Source organism: Phalacrocorax aristotelis, unplaced genomic scaffold, assembly GCF_949628215.1.
Source record: "Phalacrocorax aristotelis unplaced genomic scaffold, bGulAri2.1 scaffold_80, whole genome shotgun sequence".
Lineage (NCBI taxonomy): Eukaryota > Metazoa > Chordata > Aves > Suliformes > Phalacrocoracidae > Phalacrocorax > Phalacrocorax aristotelis.
Window position 1 is genome coordinate 361,701 of NW_027441280.1, and position 16,278 is coordinate 377,978.

Below are 16,278 nucleotides of genomic sequence, written 5' to 3' on the forward strand. Positions count from 1 at the left end.
TGCCTCGTGCCTTCTCACTACACGCACACACGCCCCCCCGCCCCCGTCCAGCCGGATGCTGCTCTTCTCTCCTCCTACTGTCCTGTGCCCTGCTCCTCACCTTTGGTGGCCTCCCCCTCTGCTCAGCAGCCCGTCGCTCCAGGAGCCAGGCGACGGACGGTCCGTTCCCTGCCAAACCGGGACAAGCGCGTGCCGTGGCTTAGCCTCAGCTGGCAACTCTGCACCAGGGAGCTGCTTGCTCGCTCCACCCTCAGTGGGCTGGGGGAGAGAGCTGGAAGGGTAAAAGTGAGAAAAATCATGGGTTGAGATCAAGACGGTTTAATAGGTAAAGCAAAAGCTGTGCGTGGAAGCAAAGCAAGGAATTAATTCGCTCCTCCTTTTTGGCGGGCAGGTGTTGAGCTGTTTCTGGGAAAGCAGGGCTCTGTCATGTGTAACGGTTAGTTAGGAAGAGAAATGCCGTAGCCCCCAAGGACTCCCCCTTCTTCCCACAGTTGGAACCCGCAGTTCGGTACGGGCGTGTAGTGCACGAGCGAGCTAGGCTACGTGCCTAGGAAGCCTCATCTCGTAAGAGCTGTAAGACACCCCCGTGTTCTCTTCAGGTGGAGGTCGGCCTAGAGTCTGGAGCTGCAGAAGAGGCAGGGAGGAGAGGAGGGGAAAGAAGCATGTGAACGGCTAAATTGTGCCAGCAGCGCTGAGAGCGAGAGTCGCGGTGAGTCCTGGGCCAGTGGGGCCCCGTTGCCTCTCTTGTACGTCCTGGGCCCTCCCTGTCTCTCCCCCGGCCCCCTCTCTTTCCTTACCTGCTGCAAAATTATTTTTTTTTTGCGCCCCCCCCGCACCTTCTTTCTCCGTCTCGCTCTGAGTGGCTCCCTGCCTCCCCGTCTTTTCAGTCCTCCCTCTCTCTGTCCTGTAGCCTGTGGCTACTTGTTCTTTCTCCGCCTCTCTCTGCCTGGCTCTGGCTCCGTTTTTATTTTTTTACTCCTCCTGCTCTGTCCTGTAGCCTGTCGGTATTTTTGTCTTTCTCTGGCTCTCTCGGTCTGACTCCCTGTGTTACCGAAAAACGCGGTAAAATCGGAAACAACTCCTCAAGACCAATTTAGTATTAAAGAGCAGGCATTCTTTATTCACGGCGCCGGATGCACAGGGGATCGCTCCTCCTGGCGTGCGTACCTCACGCACCTTTCCCGTTCAATTTGTAGATCAAAATTTTACGTATTCATACGTATTCATTATTGTCCTGTCTGCTGATCGGTACAAACTTGCTCGTTCCGTATGTAAATCGCTGCACAGGCTCGGTGGTGGTCCGTGAGTCGGTGGTCGCGATCTCCCCCTGCCAGAATTGCCTTTTACCTTCTTGGCTGTTAATCTTGGCAGTCTTGGCTAGTTCTCTCAGTCCGCTCCACGAAACCGCGTTTTGTCATCCTTTTCTGACAGAAGCACGTTGTCTGTTGTTCTGCTGACGTTAACGATCGCCTAGGGACTAAAATGCAGATCAACAGGTGCGCTGATTCGTACGCTCCATGTTCCCGTAATGGAACACCGTCTCTGGTTGGCTGATTTCATCGCTTTGGTTACACCTGTTCCTGTTGTTCAGTTTCTTCTTTTTTGGCTTTGTGTGATTCTCTCTGTGATTCTGTTTTTCTCTGCCTCGCTTTTCCCAGCTCCCCGTCCCTCACTTGGAATGCCCGTTGTCCTTCACCAGCTCACTCTCCCTTGGTTGCCATCCCCGTTTCTGAATTCCTCCTGCTTTGCCACGTAGCCCGTGACTTTTTTCTTAATCTCTCTCTGTCTGCCTCAACGCTCCCCCCGCGCTTTTTCATTCGTCTGCTCTGCTCTGCACCCTGCTACTGTTCTTGCCTTTCTGAGTTCTTCTCCGTCGAGCTCCCTTTCCCAATTTGTGAATTCCTGTTCTTCCTGCAGCCACCGCTGTTCCCTGTGACCTCCGTCTCTCTCTGTCCAGCTCCCTGTCCCTAGGTTTTAATCCCTGCCTCTGCCCGCTGTAGCCCGTCTAGGTTTTTCTCTCGGCCTCTCTCTCTGTCCGGCTCCCTCTCTCTGTGTTCTAATTCCACGTTCTCTGTCACGTAGACCCGTGCTATTTGTTTGTCCTCATCTCTCTCTGTCCAGCTCCTTGCTGCGATGTTTTATTTCTTCCCTCTCTGTCTGTCTTTGTAGCCCGTTGCCGTTGTTGTTTTTTTTTTTTTTTTTCCCACTTGTTTCTTCATGTGTCTCTGTCTGCCTCCCAGTGCCTGATCTTTAATTCCTCCTTCCCTGTAGGCCGCTGTTCCTTTTTTCCATTCTACATTGTGTTCTCTTTGGTCTGCTGTTCTTATTCATCGATTCCCTCCTCGCTGCCCTGTGGCTTGTCCCCATTTATTGTTGCCTCTCTCTCCCTCTCTCTGGCTTCTTGCCCCTGTTTTTAAAATTCCTCCCTCTCTTCTCTCTTCCCTGTTGGCCGTGTGATCTTCAGCCTTTCTCCACCTCTTTCTGCCCAGCTCTCTGCGTCTATTCATTAATTCTTCCCTCTCTGCCCTGTAGCCTGTAGCTTCTGTCCTTTCTCCATCTTGCTGTCTCTGGCTTCCCCGTGACCCTCTTTTAGAATTGTTTCTCTCTTCTCTCTGTACGCATTGCGATTCCTTTTGCTCTCCATCTCCCTTTGTTTTGGTGTTTTTTTTGTTGTTTTTCTGGCTCCCTGTCCCTAATTGTTAATTCTCTGCCTTCTCATGCTCTGTACCACGTAGCCCCATGGTTTGTTTTGTGGTGTTCCCTCCCCGGCCCCTTCCCTCCGTCGTTGGCTGTCTCGGCTCCCTGTCCCCGTGGCTTCATTCTTCCCTTTCTGCCCTGTTCTTGTCGCTTATCTTGTCTGTCTCCATCTCGCTCGGTCCAGCTTCCTGCCCCTGTTCTTCTTTCCTCCCTCGCTGTCGTGCTGCCTGCCCCAGGTTCTTTGTGCGTCTCCAGCCTGCTCCTCATCCTTCTTTGTTGGTCTGTGTCCTGCTCTTCCCCTCTCTCTGCTGCTTTTATCTCCACCTCCGTCAGGCTCCCTGTCCTCCTCTGGCCGTCCTGTTCCCTGCCTCGTGCCTTCTCACTACACGCACACACGCCCCCCCGCCCCCGTCCAGCCGGATGCTGCTCTTCTCTCCTCCTACTGTCCTGTGCCCTGCTCCTCACCTTTGGTGGCCTCCCTCTCTGCTCAGCAGCCCGTCGCTCCAGGAGCCAGGCGACGGACGGTCCGTTCCCTGCCAAACCGGGACAAGCGCGTGCCGTGGCTTAGCCTCAGCTGGCAACTCTGCACCAGGGAGCTGCTTGCTCGCTCCACCCTCAGTGGGCTGGGGGAGAGAGCTGGAAGGGTAAAAGCGAGAAAAATCATGGGTTGAGATCAAGACGGTTTAATAGGTAAAGCAAAAGCTGTGCGTGGAAGCAAAGCAAGGAATTAATTCGCTCCTCCTTTTCGGCGGGCAGGTGTTGAGCTGTTTCTGGGAAAGCAGGGCTCTGTCATGTGTAACGGTTAGTTAGGAAGAGAAATGCCGTAGCCCCCAAGGACTCCCCCTTCTTCCCCCAGCTGCGTGTGCTGAGCATGATGTCAAATGGTATGGAATATCCCTTTGGTCAGTTAGCTGGGAAAGCTTTCCCAGCTGTGTCCTCTCCCAGCCTACTTGCTGGTGGGGCACTGAGAGAACCAGAAGAGGCCCTGACTGTGGAAGCAGTGCTCAGCAAGAACCAAAACATCTCTACATTATTAACGGTGTTTTGAGCATAAATCCAAAACTTATCCCTTCCTAGCTACTCTGGAGAAAATGAGCACTATCCCAGCCAACACCAGCTCCGTGCGGCTGCGGCAACGGCGGCCGAGGTGGCCTTGGGGCAGTGGGAGCGTTGGGGACCCTGAGCCACGAATGGCTCCTGGGACTTGTTACGCGTGTGCGCCTGCACAAACACCTGCCCTCTCCTTTGCCCTCAGGGCTGCGTTTGCGCTGCCTTTGCGTGGGGCAAGGGGCTGTGATGGAGCCCAGGGGAGGAGGTGGTGCACTGTGGGGGTGAGGGGAGGGGGCCCCCCGTTGCTGCTGTGCCTCAGCTGTGCGCGGGGGCTGGAGGAGCCCCAGGTGCGGGCAGTGGGGCTGATGGTGCCGGCTCCTCCCTGGAAAAGGGGTGGTGCCGTGCTCCGGGGGGCCAGTGTGAGCCGAGGGCGGAGCGGAGCGGAGCTGTGGCCGAGCGTCAGCGGGCTGCGACTGTAGCGAGGGAGAAGGTGAGCGGGGGCTGGGGGGTGGGCCGCTGGGTCCCGGGTAAAGCCCCGAGGCGGGCTGCGGCGGGGCAGCGCCGGGTCGGAGCGGAGCTGTGGGGAGAGCGAGGCTGTGGTGAGGGCTCGGTGGGGGTTCCGGGTGCATCGGCGGGAGGGACGGTGCCCCGCAGGGTCAGAGAGCGGGAGGGCGGGCTCGCGGCATTCCGGGAGCTGTGGTGGTGTGGCTGTGGGCTGGCCGTGCGGCCGTGTTGTGTCGCAGAGCATGCCGGGAGCTGTGGTGGTGCGGCTGTGGGCTGGCCGGGCGGCCGTGTTGTGTCGCAGAGCATGCCGGGAGCTGCAGTCCTTGTGGCGCGCGGCTGCGGTGCGGCCGTGTTGTGCCGCAGAGCATGCCGGGAGGTGTAGTCCTTGCGGCGCGCGGCTGCCGGGCGGCCGTGTTGTGGCGCAGAGCATGCCGGGAGGTGTAGTCCAGGCGCAGTGGCTGCCGGCGCTGTCACGTGGTTCGCCGGGGCGTGGCGGGAGGCGCGGTCTTCCGGCGCTCGGGTGCCGGGCGGCCGTGCCGCGTACGGTACGCGCGGTGTATTTGGGGTTGGATTCGTGTTGATTTCTGGGGGCTTGCGGGTGCGGCCGCTCCCCGAGAAGCGGTGAGTTCCCCGGGAGCTGACAGAAGGGAAGAGGGAAAGGAGGAGGACGGTGACCTTTTCCCCGTGCCCAGGGCGCAGATGATGGCCGCCTCCCCGGCTCGCCGGAGCTCCCGCTCAGCCTCCCCTTGCCCCCCCCTTGCCCCGTGCGCCTGCCCCCAGCCCCGGCACCTCCCCTGCAGCGTGCCGCGTAGCCCTTGGCCGCCCCCAGGCCCTGTCGTGAAGGCAGCGAGCCGGCCCTCAAGCGCACTGGATTCCCCCTCGGCGCAGGGGCCCTTAGCAGTAGCGCGGGGAAGGGGCGCTGTGTCCAGAAGCCCCTGCGCAAGGAGAGGCTTTGGCCAGGGTCGATCGACGGTAATGACGGTCGCTGTTTCTTCTTTCCCTCTCCCAGAGACCGTGCTGAGGACGTGGTTGTCTGTCCTTCCCCCGGGGATGCCGTTGACTGCGGCCGTCTCAGGCTCGCGTGGCTTCTCTCTGCCCGGCCTCGCCGTCCTTGCAGCGCAGGGCCGAAAAGGGATAGACAAAGCCCTTCCCGGCTGTGGAGAGGAGCTGCCTCGGCTGAAGCTGGAGACGCCAACGAAAGGTAAAGCAGAAGAAACTGAAGGCGCTCTGGCTGCCAGCTGCTTTCCTGCTGCAGGCAAGAGAGAGCCTGTCCCTGCAGGTGAGGGAGGAAGGATCCCCCTTCATAGCTCGCAGCGGGCCAGGCCACCAACGTGCACCGCAGGGTCTGTACGCGTAACCCGCAGTTCGGTACGGGCGTGTAGTGCACGAGCGAGCTAGGCTACGTGCCGAGGAAGCCTCATCTCGTAAGAGCTGTAAGACACCCCCGTGTTCTCTTCAGGTGGAGGTCGGCCTAGAGTCTGGAGCTGCAGAAGAGGCAGGGAGGAGAGGAGGGGAAAGAAGCATGTGAACGGCTAAATTGTGCCAGCAGCGCTGAGAGCGAGAGTCGCGGTGAGTCCTGGGCCAGTGGGGCCCCGTTGCCTCTCTTGTACGTCCTGGGCCCTCCCTGTCTCTCCCCCGGCCCCCTCTCTTTCCTTACCTGCTGCAAAATTATTTTTTTTTTGCGCCCCCCCCCGCACCTTCTTTCTCCGTCTCGCTCTGAGTGGCTCCCTGCCTCCCCGTCTTTTCAGTCCTCCCTCTCTCTGTCCTGTAGCCTGTGGCTACTTGTTCTTTCTCCGCCTCTCTCTGCCTGGCTCTGGCTCCGTTTTTATTTTTTTACTCCTCCTGCTCTGTCCTGTAGCCTGTCGGTATTTTTGTCTTTCTCTGGCTCTCTCGGTCTGACTCCCTGTGTTACCGAAAAACGCGGTAAAATCGGAAACAACTCCTCAAGACCAATTTAGTATTAAAGAGCAGGCATTCTTTATTCACGGCGCCGGATGCACGGGGGATCGCTCCTCCTGGCGTGCGTACCTCACGCACCTTTCCCGTTCAATTTGTAGATCAAAATTTTACGTATTCATACGTATTCATTATTGTCCTGTCTGCTGATCGGTACAAACTTGCTCGTTCCGTATGTAAATCGCTGCGCAGGCTCGGTGGTGGTCCGTGAGTCGGTGGTCGCGATCTCCCCCTGCCAGAATTGCCTTTTACCTTCTTGGCTGTTAATCTTGGCAGTCTTGGCTAGTTCTCTCAGTCCGCTCCACGAAACCGCGTTTTGTCGTCCTTTTCTGACAGAAGCACGTTGTCTGTTGTTCTGCTGACGTTAACGATCGCCTAGGGACTAAAATGCAGATCGACAGGTGCGCTGATTGGTACGCTCCATGTTCCCGTAATGGAACACCGTCTCTGGTTGGCTGATTTCATCGCTTTGGTTACACCTGTTCCTGTTGTTCAGTTTCTTCTTTTTTGGCTTTGTGTGATTCTCTCTGTGATTCTGTTTTTCTCTGCCTCGCTTTTCCCAGCTCCCCGTCCCTCACTTGGAATGCCCGTTGTCCTTCACCAGCTCACTCTCCCTTGGTTGCCATCCCCGTTTCTGAATTCCTCCTGCTTTGCCACGTAGCCCGTGACTTTTTTCTTAATCTCTCTCTGTCTGCCTCAACGCTCCCCCCGCGCTTTTTCATTCGTCTGCTCTGCTCTGCACCCTGCTACTGTTCTTGCCTTTCTGAGTTCTTCTCTGTCGAGCTCCCTTTCCCTATTTGTGGATTCCTGTTCTTCCTGCAGCCACCGCTGTTCCCTGTGACCTCCGTCTCTCTCTGTCCAGCTCCCTGTCCCTAGGTTTTAATCCCTGCCTCTGCCCGCTGTAGCCCGTCTAGGTTTTTCTCTCGGCCTCTCTCTCTGTCCGGCTCCCTCTCTCTGTGTTCTAATTCCACGTTCTCTGTCACGTAGACCCGTGCTATTTGTTTGTCCTCATCTCTCTCTGTCCAGCTCCTTGCTGCGATGTTTTATTTCTTCCCTCTCTGTCTGTCTTTGTAGCCCGTTGCCGTTGTTGTTTTTTTTTTTTTTTTTCCCACTTGTTTCTTCATGTGTCTCTGTCTGCCTCCCAGTGCCTGATCTTTAATTCCTCCTTCCCTGTAGGCCGCTGTTCCTTTTTTCCATTCTACATTGTGTTCTCTTTGGTCTGCTGTTCTTATTCATCGATTCCCTCCTCGCTGCCCTGTGGCTTGTCCCCATTTATTGTTGCCTCTCTCTCCCTCTCTCTGGCTTCTTGCCCCTGTTTTTAAAATTCCTCCCTCTCTTCTCTCTTCCCTGTTGGCCGTGTGATCTTCAGCCTTTCTCCACCTCTTTCTGCCCAGCTCTCTGCATCTATTCATTAATTCTTCCCTCTCTGCCCTGTAGCCTGTAGCTTCTGTCCTTTCTCCATCTTGCTGTCTCTGGCTTCCCCGTGACCCTCTTTTAGAATTGTTTCTCTCTTCTCTCTGTACGCATTGCGATTCCTTTTGCTCTCCATCTCCCTTTGTTTTGGTGTTTTTTTTGTTGTTTTTCTGGCTCCCTGTCCCTAATTGTTAATTCTCTGCCTTCTCATGCTCTGTACCACGTAGCCCCATGGTTTGTTTTGTGGTGTTCCCTCCCCGGCCCCTTCCCTCCGTCGCTGGCCGTCTCGGCTCCCTGTCCCCGTGGCTTCATTCTTCCCTTTCTGCCCTGTTCTTGTCGCTTATCTTGTCTGTCTCCATCTCGCTCGGTCCAGCTTCCTGCCCCTGTTCTTCTTTCCTCCCTCGCTGTCGTGCTGCCTGCCCCAGGTTCTTTGTGCGTCTCCAGCCTGCTCCTCATCCTTCTTTGTTGGTCTGTGTCCTGCTCTTCCCCTCTCTCTGCTGCTTTTATCTCCACCTCCGTCAGGCTCCCTGTCCTCCTCTGGCCGTCCTGTTCCCTGCCTCGTGCCTTCTCACTACACGCACACACGCCCCCCCCGCCCCCGTCCAGCCGGATGCTGCTCTTCTCTCCTCCTACTGTCCTGTGCCCTGCTCGTCACCTTTGGTGGCCTCCCCCTCTGCCCAGCAGCCCGTCGCTCCAGGAGCCAGGCGACGGACGGTCCGTTCCCTGCCAAACCGGGACAAGCGCGTGCCGTGGCTTAGCCTCAGCTGGCAACTCTGCACCAGGGAGCTGCTTGCTCGCTCCACCCTCAGTGGGCTGGGGGAGAGAGCTGGAAGGGTAAAAGTGAGAAAAATCATGGGTTGAGATCAAGACGGTTTAATAGGTAAAGCAAAAGCTGTGCGTGGAAGCAAAGCAAGGAATTAATTCGCTCCTCCTTTTCGGCGGGCAGGTGTTGAGCTGTTTCTGGGAAAGCAGGGCTCTGTCATGTGTAACGGTTAGTTAGGAAGAGAAATGCCGTAGCCCCCAAGGACTCCCCCTTCTTCCCACAGTTGGAACCCGCAGTTCGGTACGGGCGTGTAGTGCACGAGCGAGCTAGGCTACGTGCCTAGGAAGCCTCATCTCGTAAGAGCTGTAAGACACCCCCGTGTTCTCTTCAGGTGGAGGTCGGCCTAGAGTCTGGAGCTGCAGAAGAGGCAGGGAGGAGAGGAGGGGAAAGAAGCATGTGAACGGCTAAATTGTGCCAGCAGCGCTGAGAGCGAGAGTCGCGGTGAGTCCTGGGCCAGTGGGGCCCCGTTGCCTCTCTTGTACGTCCTGGGCCCTCCCTGTCTCTCCCCCGGCCCCCTCTCTTTCCTTACCTGCTGCAAAATTATTTTTTTTTTGCGCCCCCCCCGCACCTTCTTTCTCCGTCTCGCTCTGAGTGGCTCCCTGCCTCCCCATCTTTTCAGTCCTCCCTCTCTCTGTCCTGTAGCCTGTGGCTACTTGTTCTTTCTCCGCCTCTCTCTGCCTGGCTCTGGCTCCGTTTTTATTTTTTTACTCCTCCTGCTCTGTCCTGTAGCCTGTCGGTATTTTTGTCTTTCTCTGGCTCTCTCGGTCTGACTCCCTGTGTTACCGAAAAACGCGGTAAAATCGGAAACAACTCCTCAAGACCAATTTAGTATTAAAGAGCAGGCATTCTTTATTCACGGCGCCGGATGCACAGGGGATCGCTCCTCCTGGCGTGCGTACCTCACGCACCTTTCCCGTTCAATTTGTAGATCAAAATTTTACGTATTCATACGTATTCATTATTGTCCTGTCTGCTGATCGGTACAAACTTGCTCGTTCCGTATGTAAATCGCTGCGCAGGCTCGGTGGTGGTCCGTGAGTCGGTGGTCGCGATCTCCCCCTGCCAGAATTGCCTTTTACCTTCTTGGCTGTTAATCTTGGCAGTCTTGGCTAGTTCTCTCAGTCCGCTCCACGAAACCGCGTTTTGTCGTCCTTTTCTGACAGAAGCACGTTGTCTGTTGTTCTGCTGACGTTAACGATCGCCTAGGGACTAAAATGCAGATCGACAGGTGCGCTGATTGGTACGCTCCATGTTCCCGTAATGGAACACCGTCTCTGGTTGGCTGATTTCATCGCTTTGGTTACACCTGTTCCTGTTGTTCAGTTTCTTCTTTTTTGGCTTTGTGTGATTCTCTCTGTGATTCTGTTTTTCTCTGCCTCGCTTTTCCCAGCTCCCCGTCCCTCACTTGGAATGCCCGTTGTCCTTCACCAGCTCACTCTCCCTTGGTTGCCATCCCCGTTTCTGAATTCCTCCTGCTTTGCCACGTAGCCCGTGACTTTTTTCTTAATCTCTCTCTGTCTGCCTCAACGCTCCCCCCGCGCTTTTTCATTCGTCTGCTCTGCTCTGCACCCTGCTACTGTTCTTGCCTTTCTGAGTTCTTCTCCGTCGAGCTCCCTTTCCCAATTTGTGAATTCCTGTTCTTCCTGCAGCCACCGCTGTTCCCTGTGACCTCCGTCTCTCTCTGTCCAGCTCCCTGTCCCTAGGTTTTAATCCCTGCCTCTGCCCGCTGTAGCCCGTCTAGGTTTTTCTCTCGGCCTCTCTCTCTGTCCGGCTCCCTCTCTCTGTGTTCTAATTCCACGTTCTCTGTCACGTAGACCCGTGCTATTTGTTTGTCCTCATCTCTCTCTGTCCAGCTCCTTGCTGCGATGTTTTATTTCTTCCCTCTCTGTCTGTCTTTGTAGCCCGTTGCCGTTGTTGTTTTTTTTTTTTTTTCCCACTTGTTTCTTCATGTGTCTCTGTCTGCCTCCCAGTGCCTGATCTTTAATTCCTCCTTCCCTGTAGGCCGCTGTTCCTTTTTTCCATTCTACATTGTGTTCTCTTTGGTCTGCTGTTCTTATTCATCGATTCCCTCCTCGCTGCCCTGTGGCTTGTCCCCATTTATTGTTGCCTCTCTCTCCCTCTCTCTGGCTTCTTGCCCCTGTTTTTAAAATTCCTCCCTCTCTTCTCTCTTCCCTGTTGGCCGTGTGATCTTCAGCCTTTCTCCACCTCTTTCTGCCCAGCTCTCTGCGTCTATTCATTAATTCTTCCCTCTCTGCCCTGTAGCCTGTAGCTTCTGTCCTTTCTCCATCTTGCTGTCTCTGGCTTCCCCGTGACCCTCTTTTAGAATTGTTTCTCTCTTCTCTCTGTACGCATTGCGATTCCTTTTGCTCTCCATCTCCCTTTGTTTTGGTGTTTTTTTTGTTGTTTTTCTGGCTCCCTGTCCCTAATTGTTAATTCTCTGCCTTCTCATGCTCTGTACCACGTAGCCCCATGGTTTGTTTTGTGGTGTTCCCTCCCCGGCCCCTTCCCTCCGTCGTTGGCCGTCTCGGCTCCCTGTCCCCGTGGCTTCATTCTTCCCTTTCTGCCCTGTTCTTGTCGCTTATCTTGTCTGTCTCCATCTCGCTCGGTCCAGCTTCCTGCCCCTGTTCTTCTTTCCTCCCTCGCTGTCGTGCTGCCTGCCCCAGGTTCTTTGTGCGTCTCCAGCCTGCTCCTCATCCTTCTTTGTTGGTCTGTGTCCTGCTCTTCCCCTCTCTCTGCTGCTTTTATCTCCACCTCCGTCAGGCTCCCTGTCCTCCTCTGGCCGTCCTGTTCCCTGCCTCGTGCCTTCTCACTACACGCACACACGCCCCCCCGCCCCCGTCCAGCCGGATGCTGCTCTTCTCTCCTCCTACTGTCCTGTGCCCTGCTCCTCACCTTTGGTGGCCTCCCCCTCTGCTCAGCAGCCCGTCGCTCCAGGAGCCAGGCGACGGACGGTCCGTTCCCTGCCAAACCGGGACAAGCGCGTGCCGTGGCTTAGCCTCAGCTGGCAACTCTGCACCAGGGAGCTGCTTGCTCGCTCCACCCTCAGTGGGCTGGGGGAGAGAGCTGGAAGGGTAAAAGTGAGAAAAATCATGGGTTGAGATCAAGACGGTTTAATAGGTAAAGCAAAAGCTGTGCGTGGAAGCAAAGCAAGGAATTAATTCGCTCCTCCTTTTTGGCGGGCAGGTGTTGAGCTGTTTCTGGGAAAGCAGGGCTCTGTCATGTGTAACGGTTAGTTAGGAAGAGAAATGCCGTAGCCCCCAAGGACTCCCCCTTCTTCCCACAGTTGGAACCCGCAGTTCGGTACGGGCGTGTAGTGCACGAGCGAGCTAGGCTACGTGCCTAGGAAGCCTCATCTCGTAAGAGCTGTAAGACACCCCCGTGTTCTCTTCAGGTGGAGGTCGGCCTAGAGTCTGGAGCTGCAGAAGAGGCAGGGAGGAGAGGAGGGGAAAGAAGCATGTGAACGGCTAAATTGTGCCAGCAGCGCTGAGAGCGAGAGTCGCGGTGAGTCCTGGGCCAGTGGGGCCCCGTTGCCTCTCTTGTACGTCCTGGGCCCTCCCTGTCTCTCCCCCGGCCCCCTCTCTTTCCTTACCTGCTGCAAAATTATTTTTTTTTTGCGCCCCCCCCGCACCTTCTTTCTCCGTCTCGCTCTGAGTGGCTCCCTGCCTCCCCGTCTTTTCAGTCCTCCCTCTCTCTGTCCTGTAGCCTGTGGCTACTTGTTCTTTCTCCGCCTCTCTCTGCCTGGCTCTGGCTCCGTTTTTATTTTTTTACTCCTCCTGCTCTGTCCTGTAGCCTGTCGGTATTTTTGTCTTTCTCTGGCTCTCTCGGTCTGACTCCCTGTGTTACCGAAAAACGCGGTAAAATCGGAAACAACTCCTCAAGACCAATTTAGTATTAAAGAGCAGGCATTCTTTATTCACGGCGCCGGATGCACAGGGGATCGCTCCTCCTGGCGTGCGTACCTCACGCACCTTTCCCGTTCAATTTGTAGATCAAAATTTTACGTATTCATACGTATTCATTATTGTCCTGTCTGCTGATCGGTACAAACTTGCTCGTTCCGTATGTAAATCGCTGCGCAGGCTCGGTGGTGGTCCGTGAGTCGGTGGTCGCGATCTCCCCCTGCCAGAATTGCCTTTTACCTTCTTGGCTGTTAATCTTGGCAGTCTTGGCTAGTTCTCTCAGTCCGCTCCACGAAACCGCGTTTTGTCGTCCTTTTCTGACAGAAGCACGTTGTCTGTTGTTCTGCTGACGTTAACGATCGCCTAGGGACTAAAATGCAGATCGACAGGTGCGCTGATTGGTACGCTCCATGTTCCCGTAATGGAACACCGTCTCTGGTTGGCTGATTTCATCGCTTTGGTTACACCTGTTCCTGTTGTTCAGTTTCTTCTTTTTTGGCTTTGTGTGATTCTCTCTGTGATTCTGTTTTTCTCTGCCTCGCTTTTCCCAGCTCCCCGTCCCTCACTTGGAATGCCCGTTGTCCTTCACCAGCTCACTCTCCCTTGGTTGCCATCCCCGTTTCTGAATTCCTCCTGCTTTGCCACGTAGCCCGTGACTTTTTTCTTAATCTCTCTCTGTCTGCCTCAACGCTCCCCCCGCGCTTTTTCATTCGTCTGCTCTGCTCTGCACCCTGCTACTGTTCTTGCCTTTCTGAGTTCTTCTCCGTCGAGCTCCCTTTCCCAATTTGTGAATTCCTGTTCTTCCTGCAGCCACCGCTGTTCCCTGTGACCTCCGTCTCTCTCTGTCCAGCTCCCTGTCCCTAGGTTTTAATCCCTGCCTCTGCCCGCTGTAGCCCGTCTAGGTTTTTCTCTCGGCCTCTCTCTCTGTCCGGCTCCCTCTCTCTGTGTTCTAATTCCACGTTCTCTGTCACGTAGACCCGTGCTATTTGTTTGTCCTCATCTCTCTCTGTCCAGCTCCTTGCTGCGATGTTTTATTTCTTCCCTCTCTGTCTGTCTTTGTAGCCCGTTGCCGTTGTTGTTTTTTTTTTTTTTTTTCCCACTTGTTTCTTCATGTGTCTCTGTCTGCCTCCCAGTGCCTGATCTTTAATTCCTCCTTCCCTGTAGGCCGCTGTTCCTTTTTTCCATTCTACATTGTGTTCTCTTTGGTCTGCTGTTCTTATTCATCGATTCCCTCCTCGCTGCCCTGTGGCTTGTCCCCATTTATTGTTGCCTCTCTCTCCCTCTCTCTGGCTTCTTGCCCCTGTTTTTAAAATTCCTCCCTCTCTTCTCTCTTCCCTGTTGGCCGTGTGATCTTCAGCCTTTCTCCACCTCTTTCTGCCCAGCTCTCTGCGTCTATTCATTAATTCTTCCCTCTCTGCCCTGTAGCCTGTAGCTTCTGTCCTTTCTCCATCTTGCTGTCTCTGGCTTCCCCGTGACCCTCTTTTAGAATTGTTTCTCTCTTCTCTCTGTACGCATTGCGATTCCTTTTGCTCTCCATCTCCCTTTGTTTTGGTGTTTTTTTTGTTGTTTTTCTGGCTCCCTGTCCCTAATTGTTAATTCTCTGCCTTCTCATGCTCTGTACCACGTAGCCCCATGGTTTGTTTTGTGGTGTTCCCTCCCCGGCCCCTTCCCTCCGTCGTTGGCCGTCTCGGCTCCCTGTCCCCGTGGCTTCATTCTTCCCTTTCTGCCCTGTTCTTGTCGCTTATCTTGTCTGTCTCCATCTCGCTCGGTCCAGCTTCCTGCCCCTGTTCTTCTTTCCTCCCTCGCTGTCGTGCTGCCTGCCCCAGGTTCTTTGTGCGTCTCCAGCCTGCTCCTCATCCTTCTTTGTTGGTCTGTGTCCTGCTCTTCCCCTCTCTCTGCTGCTTTTATCTCCACCTCCGTCAGGCTCCCTGTCCTCCTCTGGCCGTCCTGTTCCCTGCCTCGTGCCTTCTCACTACACGCACACACGCCCCCCCGCCCCCGTCCAGCCGGATGCTGCTCTTCTCTCCTCCTACTGTCCTGTGCCCTGCTCCTCACCTTTGGTGGCCTCCCCCTCTGCTCAGCAGCCCGTCGCTCCAGGAGCCAGGCGACGGACGGTCCGTTCCCTGCCAAACCGGGACAAGCGCGTGCCGTGGCTTAGCCTCAGCTGGCAACTCTGCACCAGGGAGCTGCTTGCTCGCTCCACCCTCAGTGGGCTGGGGGAGAGAGCTGGAAGGGTAAAAGTGAGAAAAATCATGGGTTGAGATCAAGACGGTTTAATAGGTAAAGCAAAAGCTGTGCGTGGAAGCAAAGCAAGGAATTAATTCGCTCCTCCTTTTCGGCGGGCAGGTGTTGAGCTGTTTCTGGGAAAGCAGGGCTCTGTCATGTGTAACGGTTAGTTAGGAAGAGAAATGCCGTAGCCCCCAAGGACTCCCCCTTCTTCCCACAGTTGGAACCCGCAGTTCGGTACGGGCGTGTAGTGCACGAGCGAGCTAGGCTACGTGCCTAGGAAGCCTCATCTCGTAAGAGCTGTAAGACACCCCCGTGTTCTCTTCAGGTGGAGGTCGGCCTAGAGTCTGGAGCTGCAGAAGAGGCAGGGAGGAGAGGAGGGGAAAGAAGCATGTGAACGGCTAAATTGTGCCAGCAGCGCTGAGAGCGAGAGTCGCGGTGAGTCCTGGGCCAGTGGGGCCCCGTTGCCTCTCTTGTACGTCCTGGGCCCTCCCTGTCTCTCCCCCGGCCCCCTCTCTTTCCTTACCTGCTGCAAAATTATTTTTTTTTTGCGCCCCCCCCGCACCTTCTTTCTCCGTCTCGCTCTGAGTGGCTCCCTGCCTCCCCGTCTTTTCAGTCCTCCCTCTCTCTGTCCTGTAGCCTGTGGCTACTTGTTCTTTCTCCGCCTCTCTCTGCCTGGCTCTGGCTCCGTTTTTATTTTTTTACTCCTCCTGCTCTGTCCTGTAGCCTGTCGGTATTTTTGTCTTTCTCTGGCTCTCTCGGTCTGACTCCCTGTGTTACCGAAAAACGCGGTAAAATCGGAAACAACTCCTCAAGACCAATTTAGTATTAAAGAGCAGGCATTCTTTATTCACGGCGCCGGATGCACAGGGGATCGCTCCTCCTGGCGTGCGTACCTCACGCACCTTTCCCGTTCAATTTGTAGATCAAAATTTTACGTATTCATACGTATTCATTATTGTCCTGTCTGCTGATCGGTACAAACTTGCTCGTTCCGTATGTAAATCGCTGCGCAGGCTCGGTGGTGGTCCGTGAGTCGGTGGTCGCGATCTCCCCCTGCCAGAATTGCCTTTTACCTTCTTGGCTGTTAATCTTGGCAGTCTTGGCTAGTTCTCTCAGTCCGCTCCACGAAACCGCGTTTTGTCGTCCTTTTCTGACAGAAGCACGTTGTCTGTTGTTCTGCTGACGTTAACGATCGCCTAGGGACTAAAATGCAGATCGACAGGTGCGCTGATTGGTACGCTCCATGTTCCCGTAATGGAACACCGTCTCTGGTTGGCTGATTTCATCGCTTTGGTTACACCTGTTCCTGTTGTTCAGTTTCTTCTTTTTTGGCTTTGTGTGATTCTCTCTGTGATTCTGTTTTTCTCTGCCTCGCTTTTCCCAGCTCCCCGTCCCTCACTTGGAATGCCCGTTGTCCTTCACCAGCTCACTCTCCCTTGGTTGCCATCCCCGTTTCTGAATTCCTCCTGCTTTGCCACGTAGCCCGTGACTTTTTTCTTAATCTCTCTCTGTCTGCCTCAACGCTCCCCCCGCGCTTTTTCATTCGTCTGCTCTGCTCTGCACCCTGCTACTGTTCTTGCCTTTCTGAGTTCTTCTCCGTCGAGCTCCCTTTCCCAATTTGTGAATTCCTGTTCTTCCTGCAGCCACCGCTGTTCCCTGTGACCTCCGTCTCTCTCTGTCCAGCTCCCTGTCCCTAGGTTTTAATCC